Genomic DNA, 17402 nt, shown 5'->3' on the forward strand with positions numbered 1-17402 from the left:
AGTTAAGGAGATTGTGATGGAAAATGATCAAATGAACAAAATTCAAAGGAAAATTTATGAAAAAAGCAATAGGTAACAAATACATTACATTTTATACAATGATGATATATAAAAAAATATTATATTTTGTATTAAAGATATATATTTTCGTAACTGTTTTTGTTATGATTGTATTGTGTTTCATATACAAACTTAATGGTAGGTAACCATTTGATTATAGGCCTGTTTAAGGGATTTATTATGGTTTACTGTTGTCTGTTTGTATGTCCGTCCGTCACTCAGTTGTCAACATATCAAACAAAAACTCTTTCACCAGAACTGTTGATATCTATTGACGTAAGCTCCCTTTCGATTTTTAAAAATTTTGGATTTTTCTTTTCCGATTTTCTAGTTTTCAGTCAACTCGAAAATGCTTTGAGCAGTTTTCATGATACTTTCAGGTGACTGGTTTATTTCTATTTTATTTTTACTTTATTTTTTATACATTTCTGATATGATATTGAGGAATTATGGAATTTTATTCATTGCAAAAGCGATGTGCGTATCATGCATTATTGGGGCAGATGTAACGAGAGGAGGCTTAATTGATAAGTATTGTTTTGAAATTGTACAATCTTCAACATTAGATGGACATCTCTATAAAATATTCTTGTGAATAAAAAAATATCTGGGATAAAAAACAATGAGATAGTATTATTCAAAAATACTCTAAAAGTATTATTCAACAATACTCTAAAAAGATACACGATTTTTTGTCTCAGCTTTACAGAGTCAAAAAGCGAGACATAGGTATGCTGTTTCTGGCGGCGGCATCAACAATGTATTAGTTTGTGATTAGGTCAAGTTCATGGTGAACCACTAGTGGTAGGTCAATGATATTTTGTATGCAGTTGTATAAGCATTGGCATATCTCATTTCCATTGAGATTATTTGGCCCCACCCCTGATTCATGGTCTATTGACTTTGAAACTTTTGCTTAGTTTTCTTGTTTGTGATTAGGTCAGTTTAAGGGGAACCGTTAGTGGTAGGTCAATGATAATTGGTATGCAGTTGTATAAGCATTAGCACATCTGATTTCCATGGAAAATATTTGGTCCTTTCCCCTCAGTCATGGTCTTCTGACTTTGAAACTTTTGCTGAGTTTACATGTATTAGTTTGTGATTAGGTCAGTTTAAGATGAACCACTAATGTTAAGTTAAAGATATTCGACATGCAAATGTATTGGCATTTGCAAGTTTCATTTTCATGGAGATTATAAAACCCCACCCCCTAATTATGGTTCATTGACTTTGAAACTTTTACATAGTTTATAAGTTAATGTTTGTGTTTAGGTTTGTTTAAAGGGAACGACTTATGAAAAGTCAATGATATTTGGTTTGCGGTTGTATTAGCATTGGCACTGGCACATCTCATTTCCATGGAGATTGTTTAGCCCTGTACCTTCAGTCATGATTCATAGATTTTGAATATTTGCATAACTTACATGTTAAAGTATTGCTATTTTAATTTCAACATTTGCATTATCAAAATAACAAATAGGCGAGACGTATCTCTGTGTTAACAATTTATTTCATTAGTTGTTATTGGCTTTGAACTAGCTGTCAGTAACTGTGAGTACTCTCAGATCTGTACTTAGTGTCTCTTTTGTTGTTCGGGATGAGGGATGGATATATATCCTGCCATGTCCTGTCTGCTTTTGTTTAATGTTTTTCTTTTTATCAATCTGATGAGTTAAGCCTTTTTTAACTGATTTTTGTCAATTGTCGCAGAAAGTTTGACATGGGAATAGTGATCTGGCATCGGCTATGGCAGCGACGGCGTTATCTAATTAGCTTCTTAAAAGCTTTTTATTTTAGAAGGTGGAAGACCTGGATGCTTCATACTTTGTATATAGATGCCTTATGTTACGAAGTTTCCGTCTGTCACATGTCCATTATCCATGACCTCATTTTCATGGTTCAGTGACTACTTGAAAAAAAAAGTTAAGATTTTTTGTAATGTTAGTTTCTCTCTTATAATGAGTAATAGGATAACTATATTTGGTATGTGCGTACCTTGCAAGGTCCTCATGCCAGTCAGACAGTTTTAACTTGACCTCTACCTCATTTCATGGATCAGTGAACAAGGTTAAATTTTGGTGGTCAAGTCCATATCTCAGATACTAGAAGCAATAGGTCTAGCATATTCGGTGTATGGAAGGACTGTAAGGTGTACATGTCCAACTGGCAGGTGTCATCTGACCTTGGCCTCATTTTCATGTTACAGTGTTTATAGTTAAGTTGTTGTGCTTTGGTCTGTTTTTCTTGTACTGTATGCAATAGGTCTACTATATTCGGTGTATGGAATGATTGTAAGGTGTACATGTCTAGCTGGCAGGTGTCTTCTGATCTTGACCTCATTTTCATGGTTCAGTGGTCAATGTTAAATTTTTGAGTTTTGGTCTTTTTTTCTAATACTATATGCAATAGGTCAACTATATTTGGTGTATGGAAATATTTTATGATGTACATGTCAGTCTGGTCGGTTTTATTTGACCTTGACCTCATTTTCACGGTTCATAGCTCAGTGCTAAGTTTTTGTGTTTTGGTCTGTTGCTATAAGCAATAGGTCAACTATATTTGTTGTGTGGAAGGATTGCAAGCTGTACATGTCTGCCTGGCATGGTTTATCTGACCTTGACCTCATTTTTATGGTTCATTAGTCAATGTTTGTTTTTCTTGGTTAAGTCTGTATCTTAGAAACTATAAGCAATAGGTCAACTATATTTGTGTATTGAATGATTGTAAGGTGTACATGTATTTCTTGTTTGGTTTATATAACCCTGACCTCATTTTCTTGGATCATGTTGAGTTTATGTGATAGTTGTGGTAAAGCTTTATATTTAGAACTATCAACATAATATCAATAATTAGTAAAGAAGGCGAGACATTTCAGCGTGTGCACTCTTGTTATAGTTCTTATGTTGTGCTGTTACACCACTGTCCCAGGTAAGGGACCTCACAAACATGTTTAACCCCACCACATTTTTTATGTGCCTGTCCCAGATCAGGAGCCTGTAGTTCAATGGTTGTAGTTGGTTTATGTCTGTCATATTTGTTTTTTCGTAAATTATTTTGTTATAAATTTGATCGTTAGTTTTCATGTTGGGGCCTTTTATAGCCAACTATACGGTATGGGTTTTTCTCATTGTTGAAGGCTGTACAGTTGCCTATAATTGCTTATATCTTTTGGCCCTGCCCTCTCTCAGTCATGGTCTTTTGACAAAGTTTGTCTAGTTTACATGTATTTGTTTCTGATGGGGTTTGTTTAAGACGAGAGCCATTAGTGGCAGGTCTGATATTTGGTATGCAGATATATTAAAAGTGGCACATCTTATTTCAATGGAGATGATTTGTCTCTGTATCTTCAGTCATGGTCTATTTATTGAATATTTCTATAGTTTACATGTTAAAGTTTATTGTTAAATCAGTTTTAAGATAAACCACTATTATCAAGTCGATGATATTTGGTGTGCAGTTGTATAAAAATTTGCAATTTCATTTCCATGGAGAAAATATGGCCCTCATGTTCATGGTAACTTTTCATATAAAAATAAGGAAATGTTATTATGATTGCCAATGAGAACTATCCACTTAAGTTCAAATGATGATGATATTGGCAATTATAGGCAATCATATGACCTTCGACAATGAGAAAACCCCATACCATAAAGTCTGCTTTAAAAGTCCCAGACATGAAAAATATGAAGCAATTTAACTGAGAAAACTATCGGTCTAATTTATAACAACAATTTACTAAAATCGAATATGACTAGACGTGAACCATCAACAACCACTGAACTACAGGCACATAAAGAATGTGGCGGGGCTAAATGTTTTTGGCTTAGTTTACATGTATAAATTTGTTTTGTTTAGTTGAATGAGAATCACTTATAAGTCTATGGTATTTCATATGCAGTGTTTTTAGCATTGGCATTTGACCCTACACCTTCAGTTATGAATCATTGCCTTTAAACGTTTTGCATAGTTTGTTTGAAATATTACTATTTTTATTTTTTAATTCATAGTTTCATGAGCATAGTCAATCTCAATCTTTCACACAGAATTTAACTTGCAGTCATAGCAAATAGATAGCCCATAATAATTTAGGCCCTATATAATGGATATGAAAGCCCTGTCGTTTTCGCTTTGTCCGTCTGTCAACTATGTTTGTGGACTCAAAACCTCCAAAAGTAGGTAAAGAGGTCAATGAAATTTTGCACTGTATACCTGCATATTAATTTTTGCCCCCCATGTAATGCATTGCGAGGGACATGAAATTACGGGGCGTCTGTGTGTCTGTCTGGTCTTGTTAGCGCTCTCACAGGTACAATTCTTGCCAGATTTTTATAAAACTTATACTATAGGTTTATATCAGCAATATCTCGGACAAGATTTATAATGGTGGCCAATCGACATTTTTTAAAAGAGTTATGCCCCTTGGACATATTAAATTTATGGAAAATGGCCTCGTTGGCGCTCTCATGGGTACAATTCTTGCTAGATTTTTATAAAACTTATACTATAGTATAGGTTAATATCAGCAATATCTCGGACAAGTTCTATAATGGTGGACGATCGACTTTTTTTAAGAGTCATGCCCCCTTGGAAATATAAAATATGTGCAACGAAGGGGACATTGGAACTCTTTTACTTGCCCATGAATTTGATTTAAAAATTGATAATTAATGCGTTCCATGGTAAAATAATTATTAAAGATTTCCACAAAAAACAATGTATTATTTTTTAGTAGCAGTTGCCTTCCAAATGTTGGTATTTCACTACAAAACTTTAAACATTGGTTGAAAAATGGCATGTAGAAAGGTGATACATGTACAATTCAAAATATAATTGGTTTCTATTAAATTGATTTAGAGTTGTAATGTAACTTATTTTATATATCAGACAGCTATTTCATGTTTTCTGTTATTTCAAATTTTTCAATATATGTAGAATAGGCTTAACATTTTGGTCACACATTTCTCCAGGAAACTTAACTGAATGACTTCATATTTTATCATTAGCTTGGCAGTGTAAAAGCTTTTTGGATCTGTCTGACACCTTCTTCCTGTTTCTGACGCTTTGAATTACAAATAGGTGCATTCTTTATACAACAACTGAACAAAATCTTGTTGATTTCAGTCGACATTGACCCTTTAGAATTATGTGAAAAGAAATTAAATGATGCAAATATGTTTTTGAAAAGACTTCAATTAATTGGTTAGCTTTATTTTTTTTTTTTTAGACTTTGCAAGTGTCACACAAAGAAACAGAGGAAACAGAAAGGCCCCCCTTTTTTGGGAAAAATTTGGTTGATTATATAGGGAATCACTGAAGCATGACTGGAATGGGCCCACACTTATGAAAATTTCTGGATCGCCACTGGTACCAGAAAGTAAAATAGGTATTTGATATGACAAATTGTTTTTGAGTTATCTACCTTGTAACACAATGGCACTGTAACTGTAGCTAAATAGCTAAATAATTGCTGAAGACATCATAAGTTTGAAGAGGCAATTCCTGAACAGACTTTGTTTATTTCACTGTTTAATATAACTACTGATAGAAACATGTATCCACTGCTACGTATGAGAAGGCCTTAACCTGTATCAAGGATAACTGTAGTAACTAATATACGTCCTTGCCTGTATCTATGTTTTCTTGTGGAGAAGGTAGTCAGAAATATATAGTACTTAGGATTCATTATTATTCGTGGGGTACCAGTTTTTGTAGGTTTTGTGGGTATAGTTTAATTACAATTCTAACATGACGTTCTTCAAACGCTTTGAGTACACACCCGTGGTAAAATATGAATATATTGTTTGGGCTGTTCCGATCGTACTCCCGCGTCATATGCTTTTTTATGAATGAGCTACCCGACGTCATAGAATGATGACGTAAGAATATAAGCATTTTACGGGAAAATACACGCTTGTGAAACGGAAAATCATCACAACAAGGAAACGTAAACAAACGATGCTAAAATGTGTTATATAAGCCATTTTTTGTTTACATATAAGACATATAAATACAATTATCATTTAGATTCATCCAAACCTATCTAAATATGTCATTGTAAATAGTTTAAGCATGCCATTTATTCAGTTTTCTCCGTTCTTTTACGTCAATTAAATAGTGCGTTTATTTATGGGAACGGCAAATAATGCCTTCACATAGAGCGCTTCGATCCAAAAGAATTGCCGTATTTGTCCTATTAGAATCGAAATAATTCAAGGGAGCTCTACACTTGAAATTTCTCCACTCTGTACATGATTTCATTATTGAAGTTCAAAATAAACAATTTAAAAGAAGACAAATTTTATAAATATTTTATTCTGTAGTGATCCTCAAGCTTACAAAATGCATGTAAGGCTTCAAGGTGTATATATATAGTTTAAAAGTACACTTTGAGGATTTTTTCAGTTATGTTAGTGATAAAAATCAGATGTCAGTTGTTTAGTAAGTTTGTAGGGTTTGTAATGAGGCTCTTCCCTGTTTTTGTTATAATGAAACAATTAACTTGTGCCTAAAGTCAGGCAATTATCTTGATCATTACATTGTGCCAAGTCAGTTACTAAGCTATAAATGTTTTCTCAGAATTAGAACATAAACAGTATCAAGTTATGTTGTGAGTATTATCCTAACTCTATGCACTCTAAGTCTTACATTTTTATTATTCATCAGAATTATGATTAAGATTCATGTACTTACCAGTTCTGCCAACTTTTAATAATGCAAATGCGTGAGATTTGGCTAAAATCGTAAAGATCAAAGGAAAATGCCGCCAAATAAGCATGAAAATGCGTGAGTCTCACGCTAAATGCGTGATACTTGGCAACCCTGACTTACTACTATCTATCTTAATTTATGAAGACCCTTTGCAATAATCTAAAGATCATATGGCCTGTCCAGATGCGGATCCAAGATTCTGAAAAAGGGGGGTCCGCAGTGGAGTGGTATAGGTTAAATGTCAGGATTAACCATAAATGTAGCACCATAAGGACCCCCCCCCCTAAATCCACCTCTGCTGTCATATGTTACATATAGCTTTTTTTTTAAATCTCTGAAACTACATGTACTGGGAAAATTTAAAACTTCCACCAGGGTTTTGATGCTTACAAATGTCTTACGTATTTGGATTCTCAAACTTTTCCTCTTACATCTGTTAAAGGTATTAAAATAGAATAAAAAAAGTATATGTTGTTTACTCTTCTAAGTTTTCAGTTATTCTTTAGGGTGTTGTTCTGTTTATAATTGTATGATTTATTATATATATATATTTATTATTCTTTGTTGAGGTTGACCAACTTTAGACCTTTCTATGGCCATTGAACTTAGAAATTACCATAGAATGTCGACTTTATACTCCATTTTCAGCCCACAAGAATCTGGTGTATTACTGTTTGGTATTTAGTTGTGTAATGTCAGTAATTACAGATAATTTATTGATTGTTTTTCTGTGGACTTTTTTAACTTGGATTAGTCCCATTAACTCAGGTTCAGACTTTTTGTTCTGTTTGACATGGGGTTCCCAGTAGTCCAGCTCTTATGTTTCATTATGAGAACAGATCTATATAAGTCCATGCATTGTACTTTTATAAGGATTCTACAGATCTATATAAGTCCATGCATTGTACTTTTTTATATAAGTCCATGCATTGTACTTTTCTATATAAGTCCATGCATTGTACTTTTCAACATAAGTCCAAGCTTTTTACTTTTCTATATAAGTCCATGCATTGTTCTTTTATAAGGATTCTACAGATCTATATAAGTCCATGCATTGTACTTTTCTATATAAGTCCATACATTGTACTTTTATATGGATTCTACAGATCTATATATAAGTCCATGCATTGTACTTTTCTATATAAGTCCATGCATTGTACTTTTCTATATAAATCCATGCATTATACTTTTCTATATATAAGTTCATGCATTGTACTTTTCTATTTAAGTCCATGTTTTGTACTTTTCTATATAAGTCCATGCATTGTACTTTTATAAGGATTCTACAGATCTATATACAAGTCCATGCATTGTACTTTTCTATATAAGTCCATGCATTGTACTTTTCTATATAAGTCCATGCATTGTACTGTTCTATATAAGTCCATGCATTGTACTGTTCTATATAAGTCTATGCATTGTACTTTTCTATATAAGTCCATGCATTGTACTTTTATAAGGATTCTACAGATCTATATAAGTCCATGCATTGTACTTTTCTATATAAGTCCATGCATTGTACTTTTATAAGGATTCTACAGATCTATATATAAGTTCATGTATTGTACTTTTCTATATAAGTCCATGCACTGTACTTTTTATAAGACCGAAAAAATTTGGGGTCGTATAATGGTATGATGTCGTCGTCGTCTGTGTAGTCGTCTGCTTTGTTGTCTGAAGACACATTGGTTTCCGAACAATAACTTTAGTTTAAGTAAATGGATCTCTATGAAACTTTTTAAGAAGGTTCAATACCACAAAAGGAAGGTTGGGATTGTTTTTGGGGATGATGGTCCCAACCGTTTAGGAATTAGGGGCCCAAAAGGGACCCAAACAAGCATTTTTCTAGTTTCAGGATAATAACTTGTGTATAAGTATTTCAATTGCTCTGAAATTGTACCACAATGTTTAATACCACAAGTAGAAGGTTGGGATTCATTTTAGGGGTTATGGGGCCATCAGTTTAGGAATTAAGGGCCAAAAAGGGACAAAAAACAAGCATTTTTCTAGTTTCCAGACAATAACTTCAGTGTAAGTGGATGGATCTCTCTGACATTGTATCACAAGGTTCTATATAACAAAGGGAAGGCTGCAATTGAGTTTGGGATTAATTGCCCCAAACATGTAGGAATTATAGGCCAAAAAAGGTCCAAAAATAAGCATTTTTCTAGTTTCCAGTCAATAACTTGTGTTTAGGTGTATGAATCTCTCTGAAATTTTACTACAATGTTCCATACTACAAAGGAAAAGCTGGGATTGAGTTTTGGGGTTATTGCTCCAAGGGGGGTTTCAAAAAGTTGGGGGGGGGGGGGGGATTTTTTTTTCCAATTTTTTTAAGGGATTCATAATTTTTTTCCAAATTTTTCAAATTTCGAATTTTTGAAAAGTTTCAAGAAGAAATCTTCAATTGCACAGTATTGCGCAATAGATTTGTAAGATCTTTGACCACATTTATTTTGTGTCAGAAACCTATATTATGTCAAAATTTGATCACAATCCAAATTCAGACAGTATCAAGCTTGAATATTGTGTCCAAATTTGCCCAATCTGTTTAGGGTTCAACCTCTGCAGTCTTATCAGGCTGAGCTCAGCAAAGCATTTTATCTATATAAGTCCATGCATTGTACTTTTCTATATAAGTCCATGCATTGTACTTTTCTATATAAGTCCATGCATTGTACTTTTATAAGGATTCTCCCAGTCAGTGTAACCAAAAGAAAAACTACTGAGAACCCAACTTAAATTTACACTGATTTAAGTGAATTTAGGCTTTAATCACCATTTTACACTGATTTAACTGAATTTAGATTTCAATCACCCATTTACACTCATTTAACTGAATTTAGGTTTCAATCACCCATTTACTCTGATTTAACTGAATTTAGGTTTCAATCACCCATTTACTCTGATTTAACTGAATTTAGATTTCAATCACCCATTTACATTGATTTAACTGAATTTAGGTTTCAATCACCCATTTACACTGATTTAACTGAATTTAGGTTTCAATCACCCATTTACATTGATTTAACTGAATTTAGGTTTCAATCACCCATTTACACTGATTTAACTGAATTTAGGTTTTAATCACCCATTTACACTGATTTAACTGAATTTAGGTTTCAATCACCCATTTACACTGATTTAACTGAATTAAGGTTTCAATCACCCATTTGCATTTTCATATGGTATATGTGGAAAAAAAAGTTATATTGTATGTTTTATTTCATTCTGGTAGAGATTTACCATCCTTCTGCAATCCTTAGTGAATTAAAATGTCAGGTGATGAAAGTTCAACAAAAGTAGAGTTTATAATCATATGTAGACATTTATGGACACATTATGGATTTATAGTTATTATCTGTTCAGACATCTAATTAAAGTAGTATTATAAATGTCAGCATGCTTAGTACCTGTCTACTGTCGCAGACACCACGGAAATCTATAGTATAGAAAACAAGATGAAAAATAGGTAATAACATTAAGTATGATGTGAAGGAAATGTGCAAGTTTTTCTACTTTAGAAACTAACGATTCCATCTTAGATTCCTTTCATAAATTGAATATATATAAAGAATGTTGGTGTTCAGGGTTGAAGGACATGACAAAAATTGTTTTTTTTTATTGTTATAACTTCATAGTATGTAATGTGATTTCGAAAAAAAAAACAATAGTAAAGGTGAACAGTATCAATACACTCAACAATAAACATCATGACCATCTACTTTAAGTACTTACATTGTCACATGACCTTAACTATTTGACCATGATGGTTTTAGAATGAGCATAGTATCCTAAGCAGAATTTATCACTTATGTGGAGCTGAATCTACTTATCCTTCCAGAGGACCTGAGATCCCACCTGTTTTTGGTGGGGGTTCGTATTGCTCAGTCTTTAGTTTTCTATGTTGTGTGTTGTGTACTATTGTTTGTCTGTTGGTCTTTTCCTTTTTAGCTCACCTGGCCCAAAAGGGCCAAGGGAGCTTTTCTCATCGCTTGGCATCCGTCGTCCGTCATCCGTCCTTGTCGTCCATTAACTTTTACAAAAATCTTCTCCTCTGAAATTACTGAAAATTTAACCAAACTTGGCCACAATCATTATTGGGGTATCTAGTTTAAAAAAATGTGTCCGACAACCCCACCTGCCAACCAACATGACCGCCATGGCTAAATATAGAACATAGGGGTAAAATGCAGTTTTTGGCTTAGATATCTGTAACTAAAGCATTTAGAGGTAATCTGACAGGGATGAAAATGTTCAACAGGTCTAGATTTATCTGCCCTGCAATTTTCAGACCAATCAGACAACCTGTTGTTGGGTTGCTGCCCCTGAATTAGTAATTTTAAGGACATTTTGCAGTTTTTGGTTATTATCTTGAATATCATTATAGATGGAGATAAACTGTAAGCAGCAATAATGTTCAGCAAAGTAAGATCTACAAATAAGTCAACATGACCAAAATTGTCAATTGACCCCTTAAGGAGTTATTGCCCTTTATAGTCAATTTTAAACAATTTTTCTAGTTTGACCATGGCAATGTTTGTTGACAATGGCACTAGAAAAAAAAGGTTTAAGTTCATCTTAGAATCCTGCACATTTAAATTGAAATTGTCTTCCTTTTTTTGTTTTCAGGTTGAATACGAAGGAGAAAGAAAGAAATTGATATGATGTGGCCTATGTGAAAGAAATGCAATCAACAACCAATGTTTACAATACTGTTTGTTGTGGGTAAGTTATAGTTAAGAAGGTGGCCTTTCAGTTTCATGGAAAAGAAAGGCTACAGTGTATTTGTTTATGACACAAATTCCTATATACACTTAACTTTGTTTTGGGATAAGTCAAGTCACTTGACTTATCCCAAAACAAAGTAAGAATCCTTTTATTGCTGTTCTTCATCTTAAAATCACAGTAAGGCCTTCAACAAAAGACGAAACCTCACACATGACTGTAAGTTCTAGACATCTCTTTAAATCTGTTTGAGCTAAATTCAATTATGTTACTTATGTGCATTAAAGAACACAAATGTCATGTAACATGTCTATATGAACTGTACATGAGGGTGTGGATGGGGGTTTACAGAATAGAGAAAATGGGCAAAATATATAAAGAATAGAAAATAATGGACCAGGAAAATAAAGAATAGAGAATAATGAGGTGCTAAATATAAAGAATAGAGAATAGTGGGCAAAAAGTATAAAGAATAGAGAAAAATGACCTAAAATAATTAAAGAATATAGAAATGAAGGACTTCCCATCCAGACTCTTGTACATTCTCATTGGAAAAAAATTGTCAGATGGGTAACATGCTTACACCTTATGTAATCATAATGGCATGGTTTATGTAGGCATATAATTACAATAATTAAATGCAAATTTATAAATTTTTCCAAATATTAAGTTCTGTGCCTAGATCAAAACAATGGGCAGGGAATGAAATATTTATAAAGTGCAAGAAATGAAAAAACAGAATGCACCATTTCAATTTTAAAATGTGTAAGAATTAATTACGACTTTGGTTTCTGCCAAACCTTTTAGGTTAATATCTTTCAGTGATTATATAAATTGTGTTATGTTACAAATGTATTTGATGTATGAAATAAAACATTTCAAGCGTTTTGGGTGTCCATATTGCATGAAACATCTGTCTGCTAGCTTTTACCACTGAATCATTATTAATTTTACATTACATAACCAGCAGAGAATCTGAATTTAATATTTTCCCAAAACATTTTCACTTGGTTTCCATAGCAACCAATTAGAAAAACATACTAACTGACATTTAGTTTTCAGTAATTGTGTTACCAACACTTTAATGCTTTATAATAATCAGTTACAAGTTACAAAAACTCATTCTGGCAATTTGGCTCTCGCAGGGATTTTTTATCAGTATGGCCTCTATTGTTTCGATGGTAAGAAATGAGATTACATAATTCTAGTTGATATCTTATCAATTTTTCTTGCGATATATAAATATATGATGATAGATGTTGTTTATAGTAATCTGATTTTTCTTTTTGGTATATAAAAAAATATGTAATTTATGTAATAAATGTAATATTGCAATTCTAAAAAAAACACATTTGTAAAATGAGATATTAAATGTTAGATAAGAAAAATGATAAAGAATGCTAATTTTATTGAATAAGTTAAAAAAAAAAATTCTTAATTTCACCCAGTGTTTTTTTTTTTTTTTTTTTTTTATTTATGGCTGAAAAGAAAGTGGAATATTCAATTCTATGTAATAGTCAATTAGGAGTGTTTATGAATAGATATAAGAAGATGTGGTATGAGTGCCAATGAGACAGCTCTCCATCCAAGTCACAATTTATAAAAGTAAACCATTATAGGTCAAAGTATGGTCTTCAACACGGAACCTTGGCTCACAACGCACTGCAAGCTATAATAAATGCCTTGATTCTTTCAAGTTTTATAAAATAAACATAATAAAATACAATCTATATTCCTTGTAATACCCTATAAAAATAACTTTTAATGAGTAAAAGGAAGATATGGGGAATACATCAATTTGACAGCAATCCAACAACAAAAAAATACCACTAAACCCATTATAAAATGTCTTTGTCTTGAAATTTTCATGGAAATAAAGTCACTTTCAAAAAAAAAATTATTTCCTTAATTATTATTTATACTAGAGAAGCCAACATTTGTAGTTTACTTTGATAATCTATGAAATGTCTTTTTTTTCTGGTTTGATTCTGTTTTCAGGTTGCTTTTCCGACATTTCCTGCTACTCATAAGAACATGAAATTATTTTGTAATTGTTTATAGAGTTGCTATGTAAAAGCTGAGACTAATACATAAATTATATATTGGTCCCAGGTAAAACGAAGTACAAATATACTGTTTACCATCATATTAGTAAGATGCATTCTCATCTTATGCTAATCTTAATTGAATAATGTTTAATTTCCCAACAGATTATCCCTTAGTACAGTACAGTACATCTGACCACAGGACATGAAAGGAAAATCATGTTTTCTTTATCTTTCTATATCTGATAATCACTGTTGGTTCTTTTTAATCTTTATTTAAACCTGTGTAAACATTTACTTTGGTCAAATTGACAATGAAAAACAAAACAAATTGTTTTCTTTGTCAAAATTAAATGACTTAGTTGTTTTATGAAAACAAAGTAAATGGCTTTGTTTTCAGGGTACATTTAAGTTCTATAGCCCAGTTGTTTTGTTTTTTTAAGTGTTAGATAGGTTGGTTTTTTCACACATTAATATATTATATTCTGATTTTCAGCTTTAAAAAGGAAGCTCTGTTCTGGTAACTGATTCAAATGTAAGTAAAATTAACTAATATTTCAAACTGAAATTCTGTTCGATTTGGTATTGTTCAGTTTTTCAGCAATCCAAGGCTAGAAAATATTTTGTCCATTAAAGAATATTCAATAAACCTGTAAGGAGAAGGTACAATTTGGGGTAAAATTGGCCCCAACATACCTGCCATGACTTTTCAAAATCTCCATGGGGGATTTTAAGTGCAAGAGGACCTAATGCTCCTCTTATATTGTCATAAGTGCTTTTAATTCACTTCTATATTGTTTGGATGAGTATGTATGTGCTAAAATACCCTTTTAACTCATTTGAATGCCTGTTTTGAGGTGTTCAGTTTGTATAATAAAGAATTTCAAAATTCAGGTCAACACCTCTCATGGGGGATATCCCCCATAAATCGGGATAGTTGGCAGGTCTGCCCCAAGGTCAAATATATTTCAAACTATCTCAGATTTTCAGAATTAAATGTTGAATATATTAAATTTCAGAAGAACAATGCTGTTTTGGTTTAAAAATGTACCTTACTCATTATTTATGCAGATTTTTTCATGAGTGAATTCAGTAAAATGGCAAAATTATGCGAAATCTTTACCTTATGACCTGTATATGCTTAGAAATGAAATAGAACACAATCATCACCAAAAAAGATACTTTTAAACAGTAAGTGCATTTTGTGTTTATCTAATCAAAATGTTCTTACAATTAGCCAATTTTTATACGCCCGTTTACGGGACGTATTATGGTATACCGTTGTCCGTCTGTCCGTCCGTCTGTCCGTCGTCAACATGTCGGACATTAACTCAAAAATGCTTTAACCAATTTGCATAAAACTTTGGTGAATTGTTTATATCTATTGACGTGAGCTCCCTTTTGTTTTTTATAAAACTTAGATTTTACATTTCTGAGTTATGGGGTTTTATTCATTAAAAAAAGGGGGATTTTCCAGTTTTCGGACAATAAGTCAAGAATGCTTTCACCAACTTGCAAGAAATTGTGGTGAATTGTTTATATCTATTGACATGAGCTCCCTTTCCATTTTTATAATTTTAGATTTTACGTTTCCAAGTTGCAGGGTTTTATTCATAAAAAAAGGGGGGATTTTCCAGTTTTCGGACAAAAACTCAAAAATGCTTTCAGCAATTCTTATGAAACTTTGGTGAATTGTTTATATCTATTGACGTAAGCTGCCTTTTTATTTTCATAAATTTCTAATATGACATTGAGAATTAATTGAACTTTATTTGTTTATAGTCTGACAACAGATTTACTAAGTATTGCACAACAGCAAGAAATCTTTAATTGAATATAAATTCAATTCATATAACCAATTTCAAGTTCTTTGACTACATTCATTCAGAAACCTATAATATGTCAAATATTTAATTACAATCCAAATTCAGACCTGAATCAAGCTTGAATATTGTGTCCATTTTTGCCCAAACTGTTTAGGGTTGGACCTCTGCGGGCGTATCTAGCTGCACTCAGCGAAGCAGTTTATTGCTCAAATCTGACAAATCTCACTAATCTCACCTTAAAGATATCAGTCAAATTGTGTCATTAAGGCTGCAATAATATTCACATTTTCAGAAAAGCCTTTCTTCTGATGCTTAAAAATTGTGATTAGAAATGACATCAGGCAATGTTTTATTTTTTTTTAATTTACAGGGCTAAAGCCCAAAAATGTACCTTGTTGTTTAAGGGAGTGTGTGTTTACCCACTTTATGGCACCCATTGTCATATGATAATACATTATATGTAGATATGTATTTCACATTGTTTTAAGTAAGGAGAAACCTATTAAATCTATTACTATTCCCTGTATTCATGAGGTTTAAATGTATCCTATTGACATGAATGTTGAACAGTTATATAGTTGTAATGGTGGATGGTTGGTTGTTAATTTTCAGCAGCAAATATTACAGGCTTATTCAGGATGATTCCAAAAAAACTAATGTTGTATGACCAATCCATATTTTGTACTAACTAAACTGACTCACAAGGGTACAGAATGCAGGGAAACATGTAAACCTTAAGGCTTTCTGAGTCTACCAATCTTCATTCCTACTCTTTGATGATGTCTTTTAGTGGGAAGCAGCTGATTAAGTTTTATTGTCTCTCATAACATTGACCAGATCAGTAATTAATTAATCCAATGATATTTGACATTACCACAAGGTGTATAGGTCAGTTCTGTTAATTTTGAATGTCCAGTTACAGTAATTAATTATGGTTTGGATTGCTAATCATTTCTTACATCATTTTATTAAATGGTTTTTTTATTAGGATTAAAAAATATTATTCTTCAAATAAAAAAGTAAAAACCTGTTTTTTGTACTCTGCACATCACATTTGTAAGTGCCAGGAGAACAGATACACTAATTATTTAATCAATTCAGTTGACACCAATTTTATGAGGCTATGTCACTGCATTTATTAAGTGGTAAATGTTAATAAAAAAAAGTGCCACAAAAATTGCTATCTAACACAGTTGACATAGATATGTCAATATATATTTTGAAAGTGAAATTAACAACCAATTATCAAATAATTATTCTCAACACATGTTATCTTATTCAATTTGACTTTTATTTGATAGAATTATAAATTCATTTATATTCATTAATATTTATAGCCTTATAATTACACATTTAAATCTCAACCTAACTCCTGGAGAGCTGCTAATCGGATGTCAAGAATTGCTCAATCTCTTCTCATCTATAGCTTGTACATTGGTATTACTTCTCGTAATTGATAAGATTTTGATAATATTCAATTTTTGAAATGTTCAAAGTCTTGTTAAGAATCATCTGTTTGGCCCTGCTCTGTGAAGTGGTTGCCAAATTTGACCATGGAGGCACCAGACTGTGAAATGTGGTGAAAGTTCTATTTAAAAATGCACAAAGGAACTGTTTGTTTTGTAAACATTCGTCTCATTTCTTAAAAACCTAATGTAATTGATAATTAATTCATCAAACACTTTAAAGATCTTTTAAACGTCAGGACCATTTGTTGAATTTGAAAGTTATACCAGGGACTATTATGAGACTATTGTAGTCCAGAAGTACACCTGCATGTACTGGAATAATTTGGTAACTGAATACTGGTAAATCTCATCTTCCATGTGTGCAGGTTTGTGGTTGAACATTACATAGTTAGTGAAGGTAGATCATTATCAGAGCTGTTGAATATTATCATATGTATCAGAGCCAGCAGAAATCAGGAGTATATTTTTAGTGTACTTAACCTACAAAAATATTAAATTGGATGTAATTGCATTCAGGGTACGAATTTTGCTGCAGCAGATGCACATTTTGACAATAAATGTCTCCT

General features: G+C 32.2%; 1 protein-coding gene across 1 annotated transcript in view; it reads left to right on the forward strand.

Annotated features, from left to right (window-relative positions):
• Nucleotides 1–12587: 12587 nt before the first annotated feature.
• Nucleotides 12588–17402, forward strand: part of LOC127735133 (leucine zipper putative tumor suppressor 2 homolog) — a 46875-nt gene continuing 42060 nt past the window's right edge. Inside the window, exons 1-2 of the mRNA XM_052245214.1 lie at nucleotides 12588–12677; nucleotides 14038–14076. The gene's annotated coding sequence lies outside the window, so the exon portion shown is untranslated. The remainder of the gene's footprint in view (nucleotides 12678–14037; nucleotides 14077–17402) is intronic.

Source organism: Mytilus californianus, unplaced genomic scaffold, assembly GCF_021869535.1.
Source record: "Mytilus californianus isolate M0D057914Y unplaced genomic scaffold, xbMytCali1.0.p SCAF_3, whole genome shotgun sequence".
In the NCBI taxonomy this organism is placed as follows: Eukaryota; Metazoa; Mollusca; class Bivalvia; order Mytilida; family Mytilidae; genus Mytilus; species Mytilus californianus.